At 54.0% G+C, this 24,511-nt stretch overlaps 1 pseudogene across 1 annotated transcript in view; it reads left to right on the top strand.

Moving 5' to 3' along the window:
* The window catches only part of LOC147120047 (carboxypeptidase O-like), a 143,117-nt pseudogene extending 125,991 nt beyond the window's left edge, over window positions 1–17,126 (top strand). The window contains exons 7-10 of the transcript XR_015077883.1: window positions 2,850–3,062; window positions 3,710–3,794; window positions 4,281–4,388; window positions 7,564–17,126. The product of XR_015077883.1 is annotated as a carboxypeptidase O-like (transcript). The remainder of the gene's footprint in view (window positions 1–2,849; window positions 3,063–3,709; window positions 3,795–4,280; window positions 4,389–7,563) is intronic.
* The last annotated feature ends 7,385 nt before the right edge of the window (window positions 17,127–24,511 follow it).

The raw sequence follows: 24,511 nt of genomic DNA, 5'->3' as shown, positions 1-24,511 counted from the left end.
AGAATATGGGGGTGTCCTCAATATTGTTGTACTCACTCAATTCAGATTTTGATAGTAGGCAAGTTTCCTTGAAGTGTTGGTCCTCCTGCTGATTGCTGTTCTGTGAGTGTCAAATCCCATTGAAAGTTTATATTCCTTGATTTTTATTGTTTTTCCTTAGTTTGACCTCTGTATCCTCTTCTTGTTGCTTTTTGCCGAGTTCCCGTCTAATTTCTCGGCTCTGTGCCGGTTTCCTTTCTCAGTCCGCGGTCTCCGGGAGTTTCTCTCGGTCTGGAGGCCGCTGTTTCCCAGTGCTTCTGGGCCGCTCTCACTCTCAGACCCCGCGGTCTCTGGGCCTCAGTCTCAGGCCTGGTCTCTCGGGTTTTCTCGGGTTTCAGGCCCCGGGCTCGGGTTGTTTCTCTCTCCTGACCGTTTCTCTCGGGGTTTTTCTCAGTTTTTGGGCCTTGCGCTCCCGGTTTTTCCCCGAGTTTATTTTTCTTTTTCTCACGGGTTTTTTTTGGGGGGGGGGATTTTCGGGGTTTTTTTTCGGTCTATGGTTTATGTTGAAATTAAACTTAAATAGAATTAAATTAAACTTTTTGAACTTTTCTCGGGTTTCAGGCCCCGGGCCCAGTGTTTCCCTCTCCGGACTCTCGGACTTTCTCAGGCCCCGGACTCGCTCGCTCTCCGTGCCCCGGGTGGGTTTTCTCGTGTCGGTCTCAGGCCACGGGTTTTTCTCACTCACCAGGCCCTGGCCTCGCTCTCCGTGTTCGGGCTGTTTCTCTGGGTCTGGGAGCCGCTGTTTCCCGGTGTTTCTGGGCCGCTCTCACTCTCTGACCCCGTGGTCTCTAGGCCTCAGTCTCGGCCCGGCCTCTCAGGTTTTCTCGGGTTTCAGGCCCTGGGCTCGGGTTGTTTCTCTCTCCGGACTTCTCACTCTCCAGGCCCTGTCCTCACTCTCTGGGCTCGGGCTGTTTCTCTCGGGGTTTTTCTCCGTTTTTGGGCCTCGCTCCCCCGGTTTTTCCCTGAGTTTATTTTTCTTTTTCTCGTGGGTTTTTTTTTTCTTTTTTCAGGTTTTTTTTTCCTCCGGGTTTTTCTTTGGCGGTTTTTTTTTCCCGGTCTATGGTTTATGTTGAAATTAAACTTAAATAAAATTAAATTAAACTTTTTAAACTTTTAAACTTGAAATTAAACTTTTAAACTTGAAATTAACTTGAAATTGAACTTTTTCCCCCATTTTTGATGACAAAAAACACAAAAGTTTCAGGAGCTCATCTTCATCATGTCTCTCTCTCTCTCCCCATCCCCCCTCTCACTCCCCCAGTCTCTCTCTCTCTCTCCCCCAGTCTTTCTCTCTCTCCCCCAGGCTCACTCTCTCTCTTCCCCAGTCGCTCTCTCCCCCAGTCTCTCTCTCTCTCCCCCAGGCTCACTCTCTCTCTTCCCCAGCCTCTCTCTTCCCCAGTCTCTCTCTCTCTCTCTCTCCCCCAGTCTCTCTCTCTCTCTCCCCCAGTCTCTCTCTCCCCCAGTCTCTCTCTCTCTCTCTCCCCCAGTCTCTCTCTCTCCCCCAGTCTCTCTCTCTCTCTCCCCCAGTCTCTCTCTCTCTCTCCCACAGGCTCTCTCTCTCTCCCCCAGTCTCTCTCTCTCTCTCTCCCAGTCTCTCTCTCTCTCCCCCAGTCTCTCTCTCTCTTCCCCAGTCTCTCTCTCCCCCAGTCTCTCTCTCCCCCAGTCTCTCTCTCTCCCCCAGGCTCTCTCTCTCTCTTCCCCAGTCTCTCTCTCTCTCCCCCCTTCGATCCTCGATCTTCCCCCGACCACCAACAAGTTTCCTGACCTTCTCCACACGGGACTGAGAAAGCATGGCCCATGGTGAAGCAACAGAGTACTGCACATGTGCGGCTCCGGTATGCCACGTGCATGCGCAGAAGGCCACAAATGTGTTTGTGCAAATAATCACAGTGTTTTTTAATTGGTCCTATAGACTCCAGTTCTTCAGGCCTGCAGGAGCGGGCTCCAACACGCAGGTGCCGAAAAAAGAACGCCTGCGCGCTGGAGCCCGCTCCTGTGGGACTGCACGAGTGCGCAGCCTGCAACGCATGGTACACGGCACTCACGAGATAGCTTAAGGGGAACAGTGGTCAGGAGGTGAGTCACTCGCTGCAGAATACCCAGCCTCTGACCTGTTCTTGTAACCACAGTATTTATGTGGCTGGTCCAGTTAAGTTTCTGGTCAATGGTGACCCCGCCAGGCTATTGATGGTGGGGGATTCGGCGATGGTAATGCCTTTGAATGTCAAGAGGAGGTGGAGAAGGTAATTACCTGGCACTTGTGTGGCACAAATGTTACTTGCCACTTATCAGCCCAAGCCTGGATGTTGTCCAGGTCTTGCTGCATGTGGGCACAGACTGCTTCATTATCTAAGGAGTTGCGAATGGAACTGAATACTGCAACCATCAGCAAACATCCCCACTTCTGACCTTATGGTGGAGGGAAGGTCATTGATGAAGCAGCTGAAGATGGTTGGGCCTAGGACACTGCCCTGAGTGATGTCCTGGGGCTGAGATGATTGGCCTCCAACAACCACAACCATCTTCCTTTGTGTTAGGTATGACATTAGCCAGTGGCGAGTTTTCTCCCTGATTCCCATTGACTTCAATTTTACTAGGGCTCCTTGGTGCCACACTCAGTCAAATGCTGCCTTGATGTCAAGGGCAGTTGCTTAGGGCCTAGGCAGCTGAAGGCACAGCCACCAATGGTAGGGCGATTAAAATCGGGTATGTGCAAGAGGCCAGACTTGGAGGAGCACAGAGATCTCGGAGGGCGGTAATTGTACACCTCTCCTTGTTGTTGCTTTCCTTTAAAACTGTGTATTTCATCTTTTGTTACAGGTGTTGGGGCTTCGAGAAACTGCTGTTCATGCACCTACTGCGGTTCAGCACCAGAGTCTGAACCAGAGGCCAAAGCGGTTGCTGGTTTTCTCCATAGCCATCGGTCCGATATTTTATGCTACCTGACCATTCACTCCTACGGTCAGCTGATTCTTACCCCGTATGGGTACACGAACGCAACAGTCAGCAACCACGAGGAAATGGTGAGATGTCATCACCAGCGGGGAAATACAAACCACCTTTTACTCCTGTTCCAGTAGTTCTGTAGATAAGACACAAGCCTGGCTGAGATAGAGGGCCCTTATATACAGTAAACTTATTCCAGAAACAGTCACCACCCACCCATGGTAATAATGGGCATTCCAGCCTGAAATACGGATTAGAGATTGAGAGCTGAATAAAAGAGGAGGTGTAGCTGTGGGCTCCTCTCCATCATAGAACATGTTGGCATATTCATTACAACCGTTAGAAACCACACAGCAAGCAATTGGACCAATCAGTCCTGATTGAATTAACAACTACATCTAAAACCAGTGTGGTCTATTCAATCTCTAGCTCAGTTCAATCTTAGCAACTGACTGTGGATCACGTCGATATAGTTGGCTCTATTCAGACTGGAGATGGGACTGGAGACACTGCTTCCGAGAGGGTAGGATGGAGCAGTGGTGCTCCTAGATGCATGTCGCAAGTTGCATGGAGTTAGACCATTCCTCTTTCTCCAGTGAATGAGGAGCAGCACATCTTTTGGGGGAGCAATGGATGATATAGGACAGGAAGAAAATACTAAGACGGATTTTTTTTTAAAACTCGAACTTTACCCTGTGCGATCATCCTGTTTACCATTTTCCAGGTGAATGTTGGACAAAAAGTAGCTGATGCTTTATACCAGAAACACGGGACAGAGTTTAAAGTGGGACCTACATCACAGGTTCTCTGTAAGTTTAATTCTTTTCACACTTCAGTTATATTCCTGTTACTAATCCTACTTTACACCAGATGCCCCTAAACCAGCTGAGTTACACTATTTGTAGAACTGTCTTCATCTCACATCAAAAGTGCAGCTGGTGATGTGAATTCAGAGAGACTAATGACGGTAATAACACCAAAATATGACTAATTGGGCTCAACTGTAATGTCCCCACCGTCAAATAACCTGCTGATGCTCATTGTCTAGGCTCATATGTGAAGAATGCCCAGGTGGTTGGGGGTTCCAGAGGGTCCTGGTGTCTGTGGGCATGTACCCCACACGGAGTCACTGCCTTTTGGAGGACAAAAGAAAGCTGCTGGAAAAGAGGAGAAAATAAACAAGCCAATGGAAAACCCAGCTCTGGGCATCACACCTCAGGAAGGATATATTGGCCTTGGAAGGGGGTACAGTGTAGACTCACTTTACTTCATTGCAATATTGTTCTGTTTTACAGATTACACATCTGGCACATCTTGTGACTGGGCAGCTGATCTTCAGATTGACTTTTCCTACACGTTTGAGCTCCGAGACAACGGGACACATCATTTCATACTCCCAGAGTGTTGTGTCTGTGTATAATAAGACACAGACTGCAGGAGAACGGTATAACAGGTGTTTACTCAACGTGGCTCACACGGGAACTGATCTGTACAGATTACTACTCAGTGCTATATACAGGTGTGGTCACTGCCGGTACTGCAGTATACATGAGCTGTGAAAGATAGTTCCCCCTTAAAGGTACATACATTACAATTCCTCCCCTTTTAGATTAACAGTACCATAACGCTCATTTAACAATTAACACTTTTAACATGCAACATTAGCTGAAAATAGTCTATTTATATATTCAGTCTTTGGGGAGGCTTCCTGATCCTTTCTGGATAGCGCCTTTCCCGAGTGTCTTGCTCTTGGTGCGGAGGCGATTCTGGCCCCCTGTCGTTGGTTGGTTCATCAGCTTCCGATGCTACTGTTTCTGGGGTAGATGCGACCTGTACATCGGGTTCATCACCAGCTACGTATGGGCGAGGCATGGGGTTGACTTGTTCCTGTGACTCTAGGATCTGGTCAGCATGGCGTCTCATGATGCTCTCCCCAACGTCCACTGTGTACATTAGTGGGCCCTGCCGTGTGCATATCGTTCCTGGCTGCCATTTTTCTGTTCGGTAGTCGCAGGCCAAGACTGGTTGCCCTACATTGAAGCTCTTTGTTGGCTTCTCATGGATGTGCTGGAATTGCTTACTCTCAACATCTCTTCGTACGTTTGGTCTGAGCAAATCCAGGCGAGATCTTAACCTTCGGTTAAAGAACATCATGGCTGGGGCCTGGTTGGTGACTGCATGTGTCGCATTCCGGTAGGCGAACAGGAAATTGTCCACCTTGTGCTGCAGCGGAATGTTGTCATTGTACATAGCCTTTATTGCCTTCTTAAAGGTTTGTACGAACCTCTCAGCCAATCCATTTGTGGCTGGATGATACGGGGCGGATGTGTAATGCCTTACCCCATTCTTTTTCAAGCACCTCCGGAACTCTTCGGACACAAACTGTGGTCCGTTGTCGGAGCAAATCTGTTCTGGCAAGCCATTCCTGGCAAAAATGGTCCGTAGGACTGCAATAGTTTTCTCCGTGGTGGTGGAGGACATTTTGATGACCTCAGGCCATTTCGAGTGCGCATCCATGGCTATTAAAAACATTGAGTCCATGAATGGACCAGCAAAATCAATATGCACCCGTTGCCATGGAGATGAGGGCCACTCCCATGGGTGTAGAGGGGCCTGTGGTGCTGCATTTTGGACTTTCTGGCATCCTGAGCAGCTCTTGGTCAGGTCCTCGATTTGTTTATCGATTCCCGGTCACCACACATAAGCCCTGGCTAGGCTTTTCATTTTTACCCCTCCCAGATGACCCTCATGAAGCTCATTGAGCACTCTATCCCTTAACTTGGGTGGAATTACCACTCGGGATCCACACATCAAGGTCCCCCGGCACACTGACAGCTGTTCTCTCCTTGTCGAGAATGCTGGCAACAGTGAGTCGCCATGTGCTGGCCATCCCTTCACCGTCAAATCATATACCCGAGACAGTGTCGAGTCATTTCGGGTTTCCTTTTCGATACAAGCGTTAGTTACCGGTAGGTATTCAACTATAGTCGAATGGAATATTTTGACAGGATCCACTGCTGGTGCTTCCTCCGCAGTAGGCAGTGGCAGGCATGATAGCCCATCAGCATTTCCATGCTGTTTCGTGCCCTTATATTCAATCTCATAGTGGTGCGCCCTTAGAAAAAGTGACCATCTTTGTAGTCGTTGCGCAGTCATCACCGGAACGCCCTTCTTCAGATTAAAAATGGAGACAAGAGGCTGGTGATCAGTCAGCAAGGTGAATTTCTGCCCGTGCAGATAGTGATTGTACTTTTTCGCTCCCCACACTAGGCTGAGGGCCTCCCTGTCAATCTGGGCGTAGTTACGCTCGGCTGAGGTTAGTGATCGTGACGCAAAGGCTATTGGCCTCTCTGAGCCGTCCGAGAATTTGTGCGACAGCACCGCTCCAATGCCGTAGGGTGACGCATCACATGCCAACCGAATTGGTAATGCCGGGTTGTAATAGGCCAATACCTCTTTCGATGTGATTAGAGTTTTGCTCTTCTGGAAAGCTCGTCTACATTCGTCACTCCACTTCCATGGCACCCCAGTTTGCAGTAGGGTGTTCAGTGGGTGTAGTATTGTAGACAAATTTGGCAAGAACTTATGGTAGTAGTTTACCAGCCCGAGGAACTACCTCAGTTGTGACACATTTTCCGGTGCTGGAGCCTTGACTACTGCCTCAATCTTCCCTGGGGACTTATGTAACCCCTCTTTATCGATAACGTGGCCACAATACGAGATCTGTTTTCTAAAAAACTCGCATTTGGGGCGGTTAGCTCGGAGCCCATATTCCTGCAATCTAGTGAGCACCTGCTCCAGGTTGGCAAGGTGATCACTGTCAATTTCGCCCATGACCAGGATGTCGTCCAAATAACACTGGGTCCCTGGGATCCCTTGCAGGACTTGTTCCATTGCCCTCTGCCAAATAGCCGGAGCTGATGCTACCCCGAATACCAGCCGGTTGTATTGGTAGAGACCTTTGTGGGTGTTGATTGTGAGGTATTTTTTGATGCTTCTTCTACCTCCATTTGCAGATTCGCCTGGGCCAGATCAATCTTAGTGAAGCGTTTCCCTCCAGATAGCGAGGCGAAAATATCTTCAATCCGCGGAAGTGGATATTGTATGGTGTGAAGGACCGGGTTCACTTTTACCTTTAAGTCCCCACAGATGCGAACCTTCCTTGGTTCCCCAGGCGTGCTGCTCAACGACTTTTTCATCACAGGGACGATGGGTGTAGCCCACTCGCTCCAGTCTACCTTGGACAGTACACCTGAACGTTCCAGACTCTCCAGCTCTGCTTCGATGGCTGGGCGGATCGCATAAGGTACCGGTCTGGCCTTAAAAAATTTTGGGCTTGCGTTTTCTTCAATTTTAATCGTCGCTGTCATGCCTTGTCGCCAATGTTGTGTCTGTGTATAATAAGACACAGACTGCAGGAGAACGGTATAACAGGTGTTTACTCAACGTGGCTCACACGGGAACTGATCTGTACAGATTACTACTCAGTGCTATATACAGGTGTGGTCACTGCCGGTACTGCAGTATACATGAGCTGTAAAAGATAGTTCCCCCCTTAAAGGTATATACGTTACACAGAGGAGCAGATCCAGGGTACCTGCGAGGAAACCATGGCTGCTGTGACAACCATTATAGAGCACATAAATGATAAACATTTCCGGAACTCCACTCCGACCATTGTAGCTCTGTGGTCAGGTGTGCTGGTCTCCAGCTTCTTAAACAGATACTTTGTAAAATGATTCCTAGAACAGAGATGAAATCAGATGTAAAAACTGGGGGGAGGGGGGAGGGGTGACACAAGCACATCTGTATAAATTCCAGGGAGGTGTGGGAAGAGGAGACATAATCCAGCAGTGCTTGCATCTAAGTTTTGAACTTGCTCCTACATCTGGGTAGGCCATTCTTGAGAGGGAGGTAGACTTCAGGAGGGTCAGAACTATGGAGGACTATATTCCAGTTATTATGTGTCAGGCAAAACAGGAAAATGGAGAGATAGGAAGGGGGGAGAACAAAAAGACATTGGCCCCGATTTTCGGGCAGCTGTCGGGCGGCTTTTCATGTGGCCGTGGTCCGAAAATCGCGGAAAAAGCGGGTCGGGACCCCCCCCCGCCTGATTCCCCGCCCCGTCCGACTTTCGGACTGCCGTTTTCATGCGCCCCGATTCAGTCCCGCTCGCTGCTGGCGGGACTGCTCGTCGGAGCACTAACAAGCAATTATCTGCTTGTTGAAGTGGATTTTCCCGTGCCGTTGCGACTTTGGGGCTTTCCCCACCTGAAACCCGCCTGCGGGGAACCCCGCCGATGAGAGGGCTGAAGATATTTAAAGAGGCAGCATTTGCAGGCTGCGGGACCTTGTTGATCAAGGCTTGGGGGAACTATTTGAAGCCTTAGGAGCAGCTGCAGAAAGTTGGAGCCTCACACACTTCTTCAGTGTGAGCTCCTGGGAAGCCCCTCTCACCACCCTAACTCAGGACCTCCTCAACCGAGGCATCTGCTAGAAGCATGGGAGGCCTTTGGCACCTTCCCGTCCTGGCATTAGAGGATCTCCAACAGGTGGCAGCAGCAGAACCAGGAACAGCAGGATGATTACCAGGAGCACCAGGCTGCTGCTCACTCACCTGAGGCTGCACAAGCCAGAAGGGGCCAGCGCTTGGAAGTGGCTTGAGAGCACCTTGCTACGCTTTAGGAGGCCAGTGGGACCCGTTTCTGCACTGGCAGTCCTACTCAGAAGGACTTCCATGAAGATCTGGTTTCTCTGTTCAACAGATGGCCAACGCTCCTCAAGAGATGTCATTCTCTTATGAGCACTCACCATGTTTTCCGTATGCTGGCGAGTTATCTCCTCCATGGAGGTTGCCAACCTTTCCATGGTGCTGCGTTCATGCACCAATGACTCCACAAAGGCTCTGCTCATGGTCGCTATGGACTCCTCCATTCGCTCCACACTCGCAGCGACCCTGGAGACAAAACCTGCCAGAGACTCCTGCATCTGTGCATGGAGATCCATCACCTCTTCTCTTGCGGATGGACCCAGAGGCAGAGGGTCGAGATGCAGCGCAGCTGAGCTGAGCTGGCAGAGCCCTGCACCCTCCGACGAGGACTCTCCACTGCTGTCCCTGTCTCCAGAATCTGCTGAGGCTCACTTGTCAGCTGTGAAACACCAGGTGACAACACTACTCTATGTCCCAAAGGTCCCCCCGAGGTGTGAGTGTCTGCGCTGGTGCTGGGTGCGCTTACTTCTGCTGACGCTGCACCCTCAGAGGTTGGAGCTTCCTCTGAGGAGTCTGGCTGCACAGCCTCTTCCTCCTCCACAGTGAGGACGGGGGCTCTGGATGGTACTGTGGGGGAGTAAAGGAAGGAGTTAGAGATATAATGCCAAGGTTCCTCTGGTGACTCCCAGCGAGTTGGCCTCTGCTGACACCTGCATCCATGCAGCATTGGTCTCAGTGGGAGGCCTCTTCCTCCCTGACCTAGGGAAGAGGACCTCCCTGTGGGCCCTAACCCCATCCAATAATGCCTGCAGTGAAGCCTCGTCGAATTTGAAGGCAGCTCGGGGTCTGGCACTGGCCACAGCTGCTGAAGGCTCCTTATGCCATCCTGTATGGTTCATTTGGAAGCCTTCAGATGATGCAGTGCTTGCTATGGACCTTGAAAACACCACGAATGATGACATCATACTGTGGGGATTCCTGACTCGATTTAGACAATTAGCAAGGCTTCCCACATGCTGGGAATTAATTGGCCAATTGAGGGAAAATTGCGTGGGGCTGGCTGACACTTTTTTATGTGTGTCAGAAACCCCACATTCGGGGAAATCCGACCATTTCCCACACAAGCCGAAAATCGGGCCCATTGTTCGTAGTCATAAGCAAAGGGACACTGACCGATAGAAAAAAGGACTGGCTGATGTCTCTGGAACTTTTCACTTCAGTATTTTATTGAAGAAAACGGATGATTAACAGAACAACCTTGCAAATATGATTTCCCGGTTTCTCCATTTTTGTCCTCCCCTAACCCCTTCACTCCCGAAATGCACACTGGGTGAGAAAGCCCTCGCGATACCTCACCCTGCTGCTCAGACTACTAAGTGAATTGAGGTGAGAAGCCTAATGGATGCTAATGTGGGCAAACTGACAGTGAACATGACTCAGTGGACCCAAAGTAGCACAAAGCCACAAATTATTTACAGCACACAAACAGGCCATTCGGCCCAACTGGTCCATGTCGGTGTTTATGCTCCACAGGAGCCTCCTCCCAGCCTTCTTCATCTCACCCCATCAACATATCCTCATGTGCTTATCTAGCTTCCCCTTAAATCTATCTATGCTATTCACCTCGACCACTCCTTGTGGCAGCACGTTCCACACTCTCACCAGTCTCTGGGTAAAGAAGTTTCTCCTGAACTCCCTATTTGATTTATTCATGACTATCTTATATTTATGGCTCCTAGTTCTGGTCCCGTCTGCAAGTGGAAACATCTTCTCTACAGCTACCCTCTCAAACACTTTCATAATCTTGAAGACCTCTATCAGGTCACCCCTCAGTCTTCTCTTATCTAGACCAAAGAGCCCCAGCCTGTTCAATCTTTCCAGATAAGTATAGCCTCTCAGTTCTGGTATCATTCTAGTAAATCTATTTTGCATCTTCTCTAGTGCGTCTATACCCGTTTTATAATATGGAGACCAGAACTGTGCACAGTACTCCAAGTGTGGTCTAACCACGGTTCTATACAAGTTTAACATAACTTCTCCGCTTTTCAATTCTATCTCCCTAGTGCTTTGATTGCTTGTTTTATGGCTTTATTAACCTTGTAGTGATTTGTGTACCTGTACCCCCAGGTCCCTCTGTTCCTCTACCCCATTTAGACATTTAGGGGGAGAAATTCAGTATCGCCACATTTGGGGCGTAATACTCGAGTGGGCGCGAAATTTAACGCCCGGCGCAAATTATCGCCACCTACTGCTAAATTGACCTGCTTCGCCCCAGGAGGTGCTTGGAGCGCTAAAACAGGCACTGCACGGTTGTCTTAAGGCGCTAAGCCGGAGAAGCGAGGCGCTACCACCGAGGGCGGGCGCAGCGAAGGTGCGGCCAGTTAGCGATTGCACACAGACACGCTGGCGCCGGTCAGCTCTTAAAGGGGAGGTTCGATCTTGGATTGCAGCCACACCCTGCGCATCGGAGCCCTGATTCTCGGCCTGGACAGACTTGCTGCCACATTCTAACGCCTAGGACCATGGAGAGGGCCAGGGAGCGAGCGCAGTGGTTCAGTGAGGGGGCCTTGCAGGTTCTGGTTGGCGCGGTGGAGCGCAGGCGATCTATCCTGTTCCTGGACAGTGGCAGGAGGCTGCTGCCCAACGACTATCGCAAAGCTTGGAGGGAGGTGGCTCACAGAGTGACCTCCAGCAGCATGGTGCCTAGGACCCCTGTGCAATGCAGGAAGAAGTTCAACGACCTCACTCGGGTCGTCAGGGTGAGTACCCTTTTCAGTATCCTCTTCATCCCTGCATGTCCACCTCACTTTATGGCCAAAGGGTCCTGAAAGCCCCAATGCCCAGCCCTCATCCAACACCTATGGGCCTTTCATGAAACTCACACGCACATTCAGCACTTTACACACTGTAAGGGCTATTCCACCATGGGAGGCAGTGCAGCAAGGATCAGGGCTTCACACTGTAAGGGCTATTCCACCATGGGAGGCAGTGCAGCCAAGATCAGGGCTTCACACTGTAAGGGCTATTCCACCATGGGAGACAGTGCAGCCAAGATCAGGGCTTCACACTGTAAGGGCTATTCCACCATGGGAGGCAGTGCAGCCAAGATCAGGGCTTCACACTGTACTCAGAGCCCATCCTTTCTCTTGCAGGGCAAGCTGGCCCATAACAGGAGGCAGCAGCAATGGACCGGGGGAGGCCGGCCTCACCTTCAAGCCCTCACCGATCTGGAGCAGCGAGTCCAGCGGATTATGGCAGGCCGGATAATTGGCCCCGTCGCCACTGGAGATGCTGACCCCGTTCTGGACAGCAATGGTAAGGTGATCACCTTTTTAACCTCTCTCCTTCCACTTGTGCCTCACACCAGCATCCTTTGCCACTATCGAACCAATACAGTGCATTGCAGCACTCATGCCTCCCTCGCTGCCGCCCTGTCCTCATGCTAAAGCCACTCGTGTACCTCCCTGCTTTCAGATGCTGATTCGCCAGATGAGGAGGCGGGCCCTCAAGCTGTCACTGTGAGTGACTTTGAAGGCGATGACGAGGAGGAAGCCGAACCATCAGTGCCACCCTCAGCCGAGGCAGCCCATGGCCATAATGGGGACACGTCTTTCCTGGAGGGGAGCAGGGGGGAATGGTCTGAGGAGGGTGAAGCTCCGGGGCCCAGCGGGCTGCAGCAACATGGGGGGGGGGGTAGGGAAGCTCGGCGGCCTTCTCCCCGGAGGGAGAGTCTGGCCCTGAGTCCTGCTACAGTGAGCGCAGAAGAGGTGCGGCTCCTCGCTGAAATGAGCGCCCAGGCGGAGCACAGGCACACTGAGCTCATGGCTGCAGTGGCAAGGATGCCCGAATCCATTGAGTCACTGGCAAGGAGTGTCCAGGACTTCAGCGCAGCACTGGCAAGGAGTCTGCAGGACTTCGGCGCAGCACAGGCAAGGAGTCTCCAGGACTTCGGCGCAGCACAGGCGGCTTCCACGCAAGTGCTTAGTGGTGTAATGCAGTCAGTGGCTGGTCTGATGCAGACGCAGATTGAGGCCACACGAGCACTGACTGCTGCCACCCTCGCTGGAGCGGGCATGAATCGCCGGGGCCCTCGCCGCGCCGCAGCAGGCCAGCAGTCTGTGCTTCAGCAGATTGCTCCGCATGCTGCAGTGCTGCCCCGTGGGAGTGCCAGTGTGTCACCCGACCAGGGAGTTGCTGTCCTCTGTCAGGATGGCAGCATTCCTGCTGCCAGCACTGTCACTTCTCCACTGCAGCTGCCACCACCTGTAGGACAGACTGCTGCCGCCCATGCAGAGTTGGAGCAGTCAGCAGCCAGGCCTTCCAGGCCCAGAGCTGGTCCAGGCCGTCCCTCAAGGGCATCTGCCGACTCAGTTTCTGACACTCAGCAGCCTTCCCCCAGCCTTGCTGTAGCCACTGGGGTCCCATTGCGGAGGAGCTGCGGGGTGGGAAGGGGCGAATCTCGCAAGCGAAGCAGATCACCCTCGAAGGGCAAAAGGTAGGAGGTGTGGCAAAATGCTGTTTAATGTTTTATTGAAGGCCGAGGATCGTGGTCATTTTTTGGTTACTGTTTTGTTCATTGTCTCCAGGTTGTGAGAGCCAGTTATGTGTCTGACTGCTTTTTTGGGGGTTTCTCTCTATTACTTTGTCATGCGGGAAGGGCACAGAGTTTGTTAAATAAAGAAGTGTCTTTATTCAGAATGTGCATGTTTGCTCTTTGAACTATTTGTTGCCTTGACCAGCTTAGGGGTTGCGGAACGGTTCCATTCATGTTCTTTCAATGGCAGAAGCCATTCCCTCAGAGGGGGCCTAGAACCGACTTGCAATAAGCCGCTGACGGATGGCCCTTGCACTTTGTGCCTCCCTCCCGTCTTGGTCCTCCTCCTCCTCCTCCTCCTCCTCTGCTGGTTCTCCAATGTCTGGTGGCAGTGGCTGCGTCCTGAGGATTGCCAGGTTATGCAGCATGCAGCACACTACAACGAAATGGGAGACTCGCTCAGGTGAGTACAGAAGGGCTCCCCCGGAATGGTCCAGACTGCGGAACCGTTGCTTGAGCACGCCGATTGTGTGCTCAATGATGTTCCTGGTCGCTTGATGGCTCTCATCGTTCTTCAGCAGGGGTGCTGGGCGCACGGAGCGGGGTCATCAGCCAGGTGCACAGAGGATAGCCCTTGTCCCCGAGAAGCCAGCCTCCTGGGTGAGCCGGGGCTTCGAAAAGGTCTGCCACAGAAGTCTGGCACAGGATGAAGGCATCGTGGCTGCTGCCTGGAAAGCGGGCATTGACAGCGAGTATCAGCTGTCTGTGGTCACAGACCAACTGGACGTTCAACGAATGGAACCCCTTCCGGTTGCGGTAATCCTTGGCATTCTCTTGCGGCGCCCGCAAAGCCACATGCGTGCAGTCAATGGCGCCCTGGACCATGGGGAAGCCCGCTATTCTTGCAAATCCCAATGCGCGCTCTTGCTGCTTGTCCAGGGTCATGGGGAAGGAAATGTACTGACGTCTCCTTTTAAAGAGGGCATTCGTGACTTGACGGATGCAGCAATGCACCGTGAACTGGGAGATATTGGCAATGTCCCCAGTAGCGGATTGGAAGGAGCCGGTGGCATAGAAGTTGAGAGCCACTGTCACCTTCACTGCCACCAACAGAGACGTCCTGCTCCTCAGTTGAGGCTGCAGATCTGGCTGAAGCAGGTGGCAGAGCTCAGTGACCACCTCCCTGCTGAATCGCAGCCTCCGAAAACACTGCTCCTCAGACATGTTGAGGTATGAGAACTGTTGGCGGTATACCCTGGGACGGTAAGGTCTCGTGTGCCGACGCCTGTTGGCCCTGCTCCGTCTGGCCATGATTGGCACTCTCTCTTGGCGTCTCTGAGCCCTCTCAATGTAATGGAGAAGCCCAACGTTTCCACCCTTTGCAGCCCCCATAGTATGTGGCCACTCAAGGTTATGCCAGTGAAAAAGCAAACCAACTACAAAGTTCTGGGCCCAAGCCAAAAGTACCTTAGCGAGCGCTGACTCAATGCAGAAACCTCTCTCCCTTTGTCTCTCTGCAAATCTCTCTCTCTCTCACAGAAGGAGTGGTCCAAAAATGGCTACCACAAAGAAGCCAGGAAGAGCCCCCTTTAAATAGTGCCCCCCCCCCAGCCCCACAGCGACTGCGAACCGTTCCAGTCAACCAGTCGCTGGGAGCGCCAGGCAGAAAGGAGGGGGACGCCACTGAATTTCCGGTTTGGGGCGCCCCAAGGGCATTGCACCATGAAATGACGTCAGGAGCTGCGCGCGCAGCTGAACGGGCGTTGCCGTTTTGCGCCGCCGCTAAATGTCCGCTCAATTTCGCGAGAGGCGCAGGTCTCGCCGCGCCCGGGCGCTAGCTGACTCGCACCCCACTTATCGCCCTCTTAATGCGCTAACGGGTGGCGCAAACAACTGAAGTTCTCCCCCTTATTTTCCAAGGAGTATGTGGCTTCCTTATTCTTCCTACCAAAATGTACTACCTCACTTATCCATTCTGCAAGTTTATTAATGTCTTCCTGTATTTTGTCTCTGTATTAATTACACCCTTAATTTGGTATCATCCGCAAATTTTGAAATTGTACTTCTGATTCCCAAGTCCAAATCATTTATGTAAATAGTGAACAACAGTGGTCCCAGCACCGATCCCTGTGGAACACCACTTCCCACTATTTGCCAGTCTGAGTAATTACCTTTAACCCCCTACTCTCTGTTTTCTGATTTGTAACCAACTTACTATCCATTCTGCTAATTGTCTCCTGACTCCACATGTTCTGACCTTAGCCATGAGTCTACTATGCAGTACCTTATCGAAGACATTTTGGAAATCCAAATATATTGGGGGTGAAATTGAGTATAGCCCCGTTCGGGGCGCCAGCCTCACCAGGGCGCTAAAAGTAACGCCCCGGAAACATTCGCGCCCGCACACCGGAAATTGAGTTGTTGCGCCCCAAAGGGACATGCGGTGCTACTGGAGGCACCCCGCATCCCTCTTGGGGCGCTGCGAGTGAATATCGTGCTGCTACACGCTGCGGCACGTCGCGCTGCGGTATTGCAGGCCTTCCTCCCCTTCTTAAAGGGGAGGGGCCTTGTGCAGCGCGATCTGGGGCCCAGCTGGGCCCCCGAGGATCAGGAGTGCAGGCAAAAGAGCCCGGCACCGAGGAGAAGTGCCGGGCTCTTGGAGCACAGCCGGCACTCCACGGGCGGGGGGGGGGGGGGCGTTCAGGAGGCCAGGGACGGGAGCGCAGGCAGGTGCTGGCAGGCGGCCAACAACAAAAATGGCCACCCCACACCTCGCCTTTAATTTACGCCTCCCCGGCCGCAGGTAGGCCCCCTTGAACCGGTCGGACATAGCGTCCAGCGGTAAATCAGGGGGTGCTGCCAAATATCGTGGCCGGGGCGTCAGCGGGGCGCTGCGCACACCGATGACGTCATCGGCAGCAGCACAGCGCTAACGGTTAGCGCCACCACTAACGTCCCGCGGAATTTAGCGGGAGGCGTGGGCAGTGCCGCACCCAGGCGCCAGTTGGCTTGCGACCCACTTAGCGCCCTCTTAAGGCACTAACGGGTGGCGCAACCTACTGAATTTCTCCCCCATTATGGCTACTGCATTACCCTTTCTGTTACTTCGTCAAAGAATTCAATAAGGTTGGTCAAGCATACGGGAATTTTGGAATCCGTGCTGACTACTCTTTATTATATTTTCAGTTTCTAGATGTTTTCCTATTACATCTTTGAGTAAGGATACCATTATCTTTCCTACCACCAATGTTAAGCTAATTGGTTTATAGTTCCCTGGACTTGTTCTACCTCCCTTTTTACATATAGGAATCAGATTAGCTGTCCACCAGTCCACTGGCACTATTTGCTTTTCTAATTAATTTTTATATATATGTAAGAGTGCCTCTGCTATCTCTTCCTTAACTTCATTTAATATGCATGGATACAATCCATCTGAACAAGGGGTTTTATTCTCTTTAAGTTTGATTAGTTTATCAATTATCTCCCCCCTTTCTATCTTAAATGTCTTTATATCTTTTTTGATCTTTTCTTGTAATGTCATGTCCAACATCTTAGACTCCCTAGTAAATACCGAGGTAAAGTAATTATTAAATATTTCTGCCATTTTGCTGTCATTACCTGTGAGTTTATCGTGTGTATCCCTTTGTGGCACGATGCCAATCCTGATTTTTCTTTTGTTATTTATGTGTCTGTAGAATACTTTACTATTTCTTTTTATATTCCTTGACAAATTAATTTAGTAGTTTCTCTTTGCCTTCCTAATTTTTTTTGACTTTTTTCCTAATCTTCTTGTTTTATTTCCCACTGCTGTTCTATTTCATTGTTTGTCAGTAAATGTCTCCAGTTTATTTTCCCTAGTTCCATTCTCATCCCCTTAAAATCAGCTTTTTTCCAATTTATTACCTTGGTCTTTGTCTTCATTATGTCCTTCTCAATCGTTACCTTAGAAACTTAGGCCAAGAAATTGGGTTGGGGCGCCAAAGTGCCGCAAAAGTCGCCTGAGCGCAGGATTTAGCGCAGCGATCGGAGTGATACCGATCGCCAGAAATTCAGTTTCAATGCCCCTCGAGTGACATGGGGCGAGGCTCGAGGCGCTCCGTGTCCCTCTTAGAGCGCTGAAACTGATTATCGCAGCGCGACGTGCTGCAGCGCCACATGCTGCGGCACGGCACGCTGCGGTACTGCAGGCCTTCCTCCCACTGTTAAGGGGGAGGTGCCTGCAACAGCGCGATCCCCACTCACGAGTGCCGGCAAATGAGCCCGGCATCAAGGAGAAGTGCCGGGCTCTTGGGAAACAGCCGGCAATGCCGTGGGGTGGGGGGTTAGGAGGCCGGGGACGGAGGTGCTGGCAGGCGGCCGCCGAAAAAGCGGCCGCCCCGCACCTCCACCTTAACTTGTGCCGCTGCCGGCACAGTAAGGCCCCTTGAACCGGGCGCGGGTAGCGAACGGCGCAACTGCGGCATTCGCTACCAAATATCGCGAACGGGGCACGAATGGGGCGCTGTGCACACCGATGACGTCATCGGTGGTGGCGCAGTGCAAATGCCTAACGCCACCATTAGCGCCCCTACTGAATATCGCGGGAGACGCAGCCAGTGGCGCTACAGCCACTGACTGCCTCTTTAGGCGCTAACAGGTGGCGCTACTCACCCAATTTCTCCCCCTTAGTATGTTGTGATCGCCATTGCCTAGCTGTTCCCTAACACTTACTTCTCTTATCAGTTCTGGTTCATTTCCCATTACTAAATCCAGCAGTGCTCCCTCTCTTGCTTGACTTCATATATACTGAATAAGAAAGGAGCCCTGTACACATTGTAAAAACTCCATTCCCTGGACCACTTTTGCTACCATTTCTTGCCAGTTTATTTGGGAGTTGTTAAAATCTCCCATGATTATTATTCTATTATTCTATGGCCTTCACTCATTTCACATATTTACTTACATATTTCTTCCTCCACCTCCTTTCCACTATTAGGTGGTCTGTAATATGCCCCTCTAAGCATGTTGATCTCTTATCTTTTATTTCAATCCATATGAATTCTGTTTCTAACCTTCTATTAGTTATGTCCTGTTCTTCTACTGCCATTATGTTATCTCTAATTAGTACAGCTACCCCACCCACTTCTTCCTTCCCTACCCTTTCTGATTATGTTATAACCTGCCATATTTAGTTGCCAGTCCTGTTCTTTAGATTGCCATGTTTCAGTTATTCCTAGTACATCTGGTTCCTCACTACGGATTATTGCCTCCAGTTCCCCCCTTTTATTTTTGACTAGCTGGAGTGCCCGGCGGTGCCGAGGGTTTTTTGAGGGTATGTTGTTATGAAAAAAGTAGAGGAGAGAGAGGGGGGGAGGAGAGAGAGGGGGGAGGAGAGAGGGGGTAGGAGAGAGGGGGGAGCAGAGAGGGGGGAGGAGAGAAGGGGGGAGAGAGGGGGGAGGAGAGAGTGGGGGAGGGGGGAGGAGAGAGGGGGAGGAGAGAGGGGGGGAGGGGGGAGGGGGGAGGAGAGAGAAGGGGGAGGGGGGAGGAGAGGGGGAGGTGGAAGAGGGGGGAGAGGGGGGAGGGAGGGGGTGGAGAGGGGGGGAGGGAGGGGGGAGGGGGGAGGAGAGGGGGAGGAGAGGGGGGAGGAAGGGGGAGGAGAGGGGGAGGAGGGAGGGGGAGGGGGGGAGGAGAGGGGGGAGGAGAAGGGGGGAGGGAGGGGGAGGAGAGGGGGAGGGGAGGAGAGGGAGGAGGGGGAGGGGGGAGGGGGAGGAGAGGGGGGAGGAGGGGGAGGGGGGAGGAGGGAGGAGGAGGAGGGGGAGGGGGGAGGAGGGAGGAGGGGGAGGGGAGGGGGAGGGGTGGAGGAGGAGAGGCGGGGAGGAGAGGCGGGGGAGGAGAGAGAGGAGGGGGGAGGAGAGAGTGGAGGGGGGAGGAGAGAGAGGAGGGGGAGGAGAGGGGGAGGAGAGAGAGGAGGGGGAGGAGAGAGGGGGAGGGTGGAGGGAGGAGGGGGGAGGAGGGGGGAGGAGAGAGGGGGAGGAGAGGGGGGGAGGGGGAGAGAGGAGAGGGGGAGGAGAGGGGAGGGGGCAGGGGGAGGGGAGGGGGGAGGGGGTGGAGGAGGAGAGGCGGGGGGAGGAGAGCGGGGGGAGGAGGGAGAGAGAGAGAGAGAGAGAGGGAGGGAGCCCGGCCTTGGTGAGCCGGAGGCCCCGTGAGTGGCGTAGCGGTCAGGCCCGGCACGAGTGACCCCAGCCTCCGTTCCACCCCGCCAGCCTTTAGGAAGATGGAGGCGATGGCTCCGCGGAGCTCAGTACCGCCCCGCCAGCCATAACAAAGATGGCAGCGATCGCGGCCGCTTGTTTGTAATCAGGGCCAGCGGGACGGGCGGCGCCTAGGTCGGGCATGGCTGGCGAGGAGAGGCCGAGGCTTCGAGGCCTGCAGGCAGGGTAACCCTCTAAGGTTGCGGCGCCCGGCGGAGGCAGCGAGTCAAGAGCAAAAAAATAGGGTGAAAGCTAGGAAAATTAAAGAGCTTAGAAAATATATTTACAAATTAATTTACTTTTTTTAAAACAATTTAATTGTGTTACTTAATGCGGCAGGTGCCCGCGTTCGGCATTAAAAAAATGGGGGCGAAGTTTAGGAATCAAGATGGCGGCCACTCACCTCAGCTCAGAAGGATTAGGCCCGCCCACACATGCAATGAAACGCCCCCCGTGACACACCGATTGGTCAACCATCACGTCACTCAACTGTAGGATTGGTCAACCATCATGTCACTCAATGCTATCCCCTGTAGGATGGGCCGCCCACACACACAATGAACCCCCCCCCCGTGATGCACCAATTGGTCAACCATCACGTCACTCAACGCTAATGAGCGGAGTTGTCCGCTTTTGAACGTTTTTTGTATACTGTCCAAACAATTTTTGTCTGACCAAAAAGTAAATACGCCTATGACACGTCCATAATCATAAGCTTTCTTTTGATATAACATATGTGTAGGTACGCTCTATAACTATTGAGTGTATAGAGGACATACAGACAGACAGACAGATCGATCCTTTTATATATATAAATAAACTAGCTGAAGTGCCCGGCGGTACGGAGGGTCTTTTGAGGGCATGTTGTTGTTGGAACAGAGAGAGAGAGCGACTGGGGGGGGGGGAAGAGAGAGAGCGACTCGGGGGGGGAAGAGAGAGAGCGACTGGGGGGGGAAGAGAGAGAGCGACTGGGGGGGAGAGAGAGAGCGACTGGGGGGGGAAGAGAGAGAGCGACTTGGGGGGAAGAGAGAGAGAGACTGGTGGGGAAGAGAGAGAGAGAGCGACTGGGGGGGGAAGAGAGAGAGAGAGCGACTGGGGGGAAAGAGAGAGAGAGCGACTGGGGGGGAAGAGAGAGAAGAGAGCGACTGTGGTGGAAGAGAGAGAGCGACTGGGGGGAAGAGAGCGTGACTGGGGGGGAAGAGAGAGCGCGACTGGGGGGGAAGAGAGAGCGCGACTGGGGGGGAAGAGAGAGCGCGACTGGGGGAAGAGAGAGAGTGACGGGGGGAAGAGAGAGAGCGACTGGGGGGAAGAGGGAGAGCGACTGGGGGAAGAGAGAGAGCGACTGGGGGGAAGAGAGAGAGCGACTGGGGGGAAGAGAGAGAGCGACTGGGGGGAAAGAGAGAGAGCGACGGGGGGAAGCGAGAGAGAGAGCGACTGCGGGGGAAGAGAGAGAGAGAGCGACTGGGGGGGGAGAGAGAGAGAGAGCGACTGGGGGGGAAGAGAGAGAGAGAGCGACTGGGGGGAAGAGAGAGAGAGAGCGACTGGGGGAAGAGAGAGAGAGAGCGACTGGGGGGGGAAGTGAGGGAGAGAGCGACTGGGGGGAGAGAGAGAGCGACTGGGGGGGAAGAGAGAGAGAGAGCGACTGGGGGGAAGAGAGAGAGAGCGACGGGGGGGAAGAGAGAGAGAGCGACTGGGGGGAAGAGAGAGAGAAAGCGACTGGGGGGGAAGAGAGAGAGAGAGCGACTGGGGGGGAAGAGAGAGAGAGAGCGACTGGGGGGGAAGAGAGAGAGAGAGCGACTGGGGGGAAGAGAGAGAGAGCGGCTGGGGGGAAGAGAGAGAGAGCGACTGGGGGGATGAGAGAGAGCGACGGGGGGGAGTGGAGGGGGGGAGTGGAGGGGGGAGGGGGAGGGGAGTGGTGAGAGGGAGTGGGGGAAGGGGAAAGGGGGAGAGTGGGGGAAGGGGGAGGAGAGGGGGGGAGTGGGGGAAGGGGGAGGAGAGGGGGGAGTGGGGGAAGGGGGGGAGGAGTGGGGGAAGGGGGAGGAGAGGGGGGAGGGGGAGTGGGGGAAGGGGGGAGTGGGGGAAGGGGAAGGGGGAGGATGTGGGGGAAGGGGAAGGGGGGAAGAGGGGGAGGGGGAGGAGGGGAGGAGGGAGTGGGAGGAGGGGGAGGGGGGAGTGGGGGAAGTGGAAGGGGGCAATAAGGGGGAGGGAGGAGGGGGACGGCGGGAAGGGGGGAGGGAGGAGGGGAAGGGGGGAAGGGGATGGAGGAGGAGGAAGGAGGGGGGAAGGGGAGGGAGGAGGGGGAAGTGGGAGGGAGGAGAGAAGCGAGAGGGAGGGGGGAAGGGGAGGGGGAAGGGGGAGGGAGGGGGGGAAGGGGGTGGGGGTGGGGGAAGGGGAGGGGGAGGGGGAGGGGTGGGGAGGGGGAAGGGGAGGGGGGATGTGGGGAGGGGGGAGGGAGGGGAGGGGGGAGGAGGGAGGAGGGGGAGGGGAGGGGGAGGGGTGGAGGAGGAGAGGCGGGGGAGGAGAGGCGGGGAGAGAGAGAGGAGGGGGCAGGAGAGAGAGTGGAGGGGGGAGGAGAGAGAGGAGGGGGAGGAGAGGGGAGGAGGAGAGAGAGGAGGGGGAGGAGAGAGGGGGAGGGTGGAGGGAGGAGGGGGGAGGAGGGGGAGGAGAGAGGGGGAGGAGAGGGGGGAGGGGGAGAGAGGAGAGGGGGAGGAGAGGGGAGGGGGGCAGGGGAGGGGGGAGGGGGGTGGAGGAGGAGAGGCGGGGGGAGGAGAGCGGGGGGAGGAGGGAAGAGAGAGAGAGAGAGAGAGGGAGGGAGCCGGCCTTGGTGAGTCCGGAGGCCCCGTGCGTGGCGTAGCGGTCAGGCCCGGCACGAATGACCCCAGCCTCCGTTCCGCCCCGCCAGCCTTTAGGAAGATGGAGGCGATGGCTCCGCGGAGCTCAGTACCGCCCCGCCAGCCATAACAAAGATGGCAGCGATCGCGGCCGCTTGTTTGTAATCAGGGCAGCGGGACGGGCGGTGCCTAGGTCGGCATGGCTGGCGAGGAGAGGCCGAGGCTTCGAGGCCTGCAGGCGGGGCAACCCTCTAAGGTTGCGGCGCCCGGCGGAGGCAGCGAGTCAAGAGCAAAAAAATAGGGTGAAAGCTAGGAAAATTAAAGAGCTTAGAAAATATATTTACAAATTAATTTACTTTTTTTAAAACAATTTAATTGTGTTACTTAACTGCGGCAGGTGCCCGCGTTCGGCATTAAAAAAATGGGGGCGAAGTTTAGGAATCAAGATGGCGGCCACTCACCTCAGCTCAGAAGGATTAGGCCCGCCCACACATGCAATGAAACGCCCCCCGTGACACACCGATTGGTCAACCATCACGTCACTCAACTGTAGGATTGGTCAACCATCACGTCACTCAATGCTATCCCCTGTAGGATGGGCCGCCCACACACACAATGAACCCCCCCCCCGTGATGCACCGATTGGTCAACCATCACGTCACTCAACGCTATCCCCCTGTACGATTGGTCAACCATCACGTCACTCAACGCTAATGAGCGGAGTTGTCCGTTTTTTGAACGTTTTTTGTATACTGTCCAAACAATTTTTGTCTGACCAAAAAGTAAATACGCCTATGACACGTCCATATTCATAAGCTTTCTTTTGATATAACATATGTGTAGGTACGCTCTATAACCATTGAGTGTATAGAGGACATACAGACAGACAGACAGACAGACAGATCGATCCTTTTATATATATAAATAAACTAGCTGTAGTGCCCGGCGGTGCCGAGGGTCTTTTGAGGGCATGTTGTTGTTGGAAGAGAGAGAGAGAGCGACTGGGCGGGGGGGGGGGAAGAGAGAGAGCGACTGGGGGGGGGAAGAGAGAGAGCGACTGGGGGGGGAAGAGAGAGAGCGACTGGGGGGGAGAGAGAGAGCGACGGGGGGGGGAGAGAGAGAGCGACTTTGGGGGGGAAGAGAGAGAGAGACTGGTGGGGAAGAGAGAGAGAGAGCGACTGGGGGGGGAAGAGAGAGAGAGCGCGACTGGGGGGAAAGAGTGAGAGAGCGACTGGGGGGGGAAGAGAGAGAAGAGAGCGACTGCGGTGGAAGAGAGAGAGCGACTGGGGGAAGAGAGCGCGACTGGGGGGAAGAGAGAGCGCGACTGGGGGGAAGAGAGAGCGCGACTGGGGGGAAGAGAGAGCGCGACTGGGGGGGAAGAGAGAGCGCGACTGGGGGAAGAGAGAGAGCGACGGGGGGAAGAGAGAGAGCGACTGGGGGGAAGAGAAGAGAGCGACTGGGGGGAAGAGAGAGAGCGACTGGGGGGAAGAAGAGAGAGCAACTGGGGGGAAGAGAGAGAGCGACTGGGGGGAAAGAGAGAGAGCGACTGGGGGGAAGAGAGAGAGAGAGCGACTGGGGGGGAAGAGAGAGAGAGAGCGACTGCGGGGAAGAGAGAGAGAGAGCGACTGGGGGGGAGAGAGAGAGAGAGTGACTGGGGGGGAAGAGAGAGAAGAGAGCAACTGTGGGGGAAGAGAGAGAGAGAGCGACGGGGGGGGAAGAGAGAGAGAGAGCGACTGGGGGGGAAGTGAGAGAGAGAGTGACTGGGGGGGAGAGAGAGAGCGACTGGGGGGGGAAGAGAGAGAGAGAGCGACTGGGGGGGAAGAGAGAGAGAGCGACTGGGGGGGAAGAGAGAGAGAGCGACTGGGGGGACGTGAGAGAGAGAGTGACTGGGGGGGAAGAGAGAGAGAGCGCGACTGGGGGGGAAGAGAGAGAGAGAGCGACTGGGGGGGAAGAAAGAGAGAGAGAGCGACTGGGGGGGAAGAGAGAGAGAGCGGCTGGGGGGAAGAGAGAGAGAGAGCGACTGGGGTGAAGAGAGAGAGAGAGCGACTGGGGGGAAGAGAGAGAGAGCGGCTGGGGGGAAGAGAGAGAGAGAGTGACTGGGGGGAAGAGAGAGAGCGACGGGGGGGAGTGGAGGGGGGGCGTGGAGGGGGGAGGGGGGGAGTGGAGGGGGGGGAGGGGGGCTGAGGGGGGAGTGGAGGGGGGAGGGGGAGGGGAGTGAGGA

This window comes from Somniosus microcephalus, chromosome 4, assembly GCF_052327205.1.
Source record: "Somniosus microcephalus isolate GS21.2 chromosome 4, FLI_Smic_1.0, whole genome shotgun sequence".
Classification (NCBI taxonomy): Eukaryota; Metazoa; Chordata; class Chondrichthyes; order Squaliformes; family Somniosidae; genus Somniosus; species Somniosus microcephalus.
Note: the sequence above shows the minus strand (reverse complement) of the source record. Positions and strands in the feature narration are given on the sequence as shown.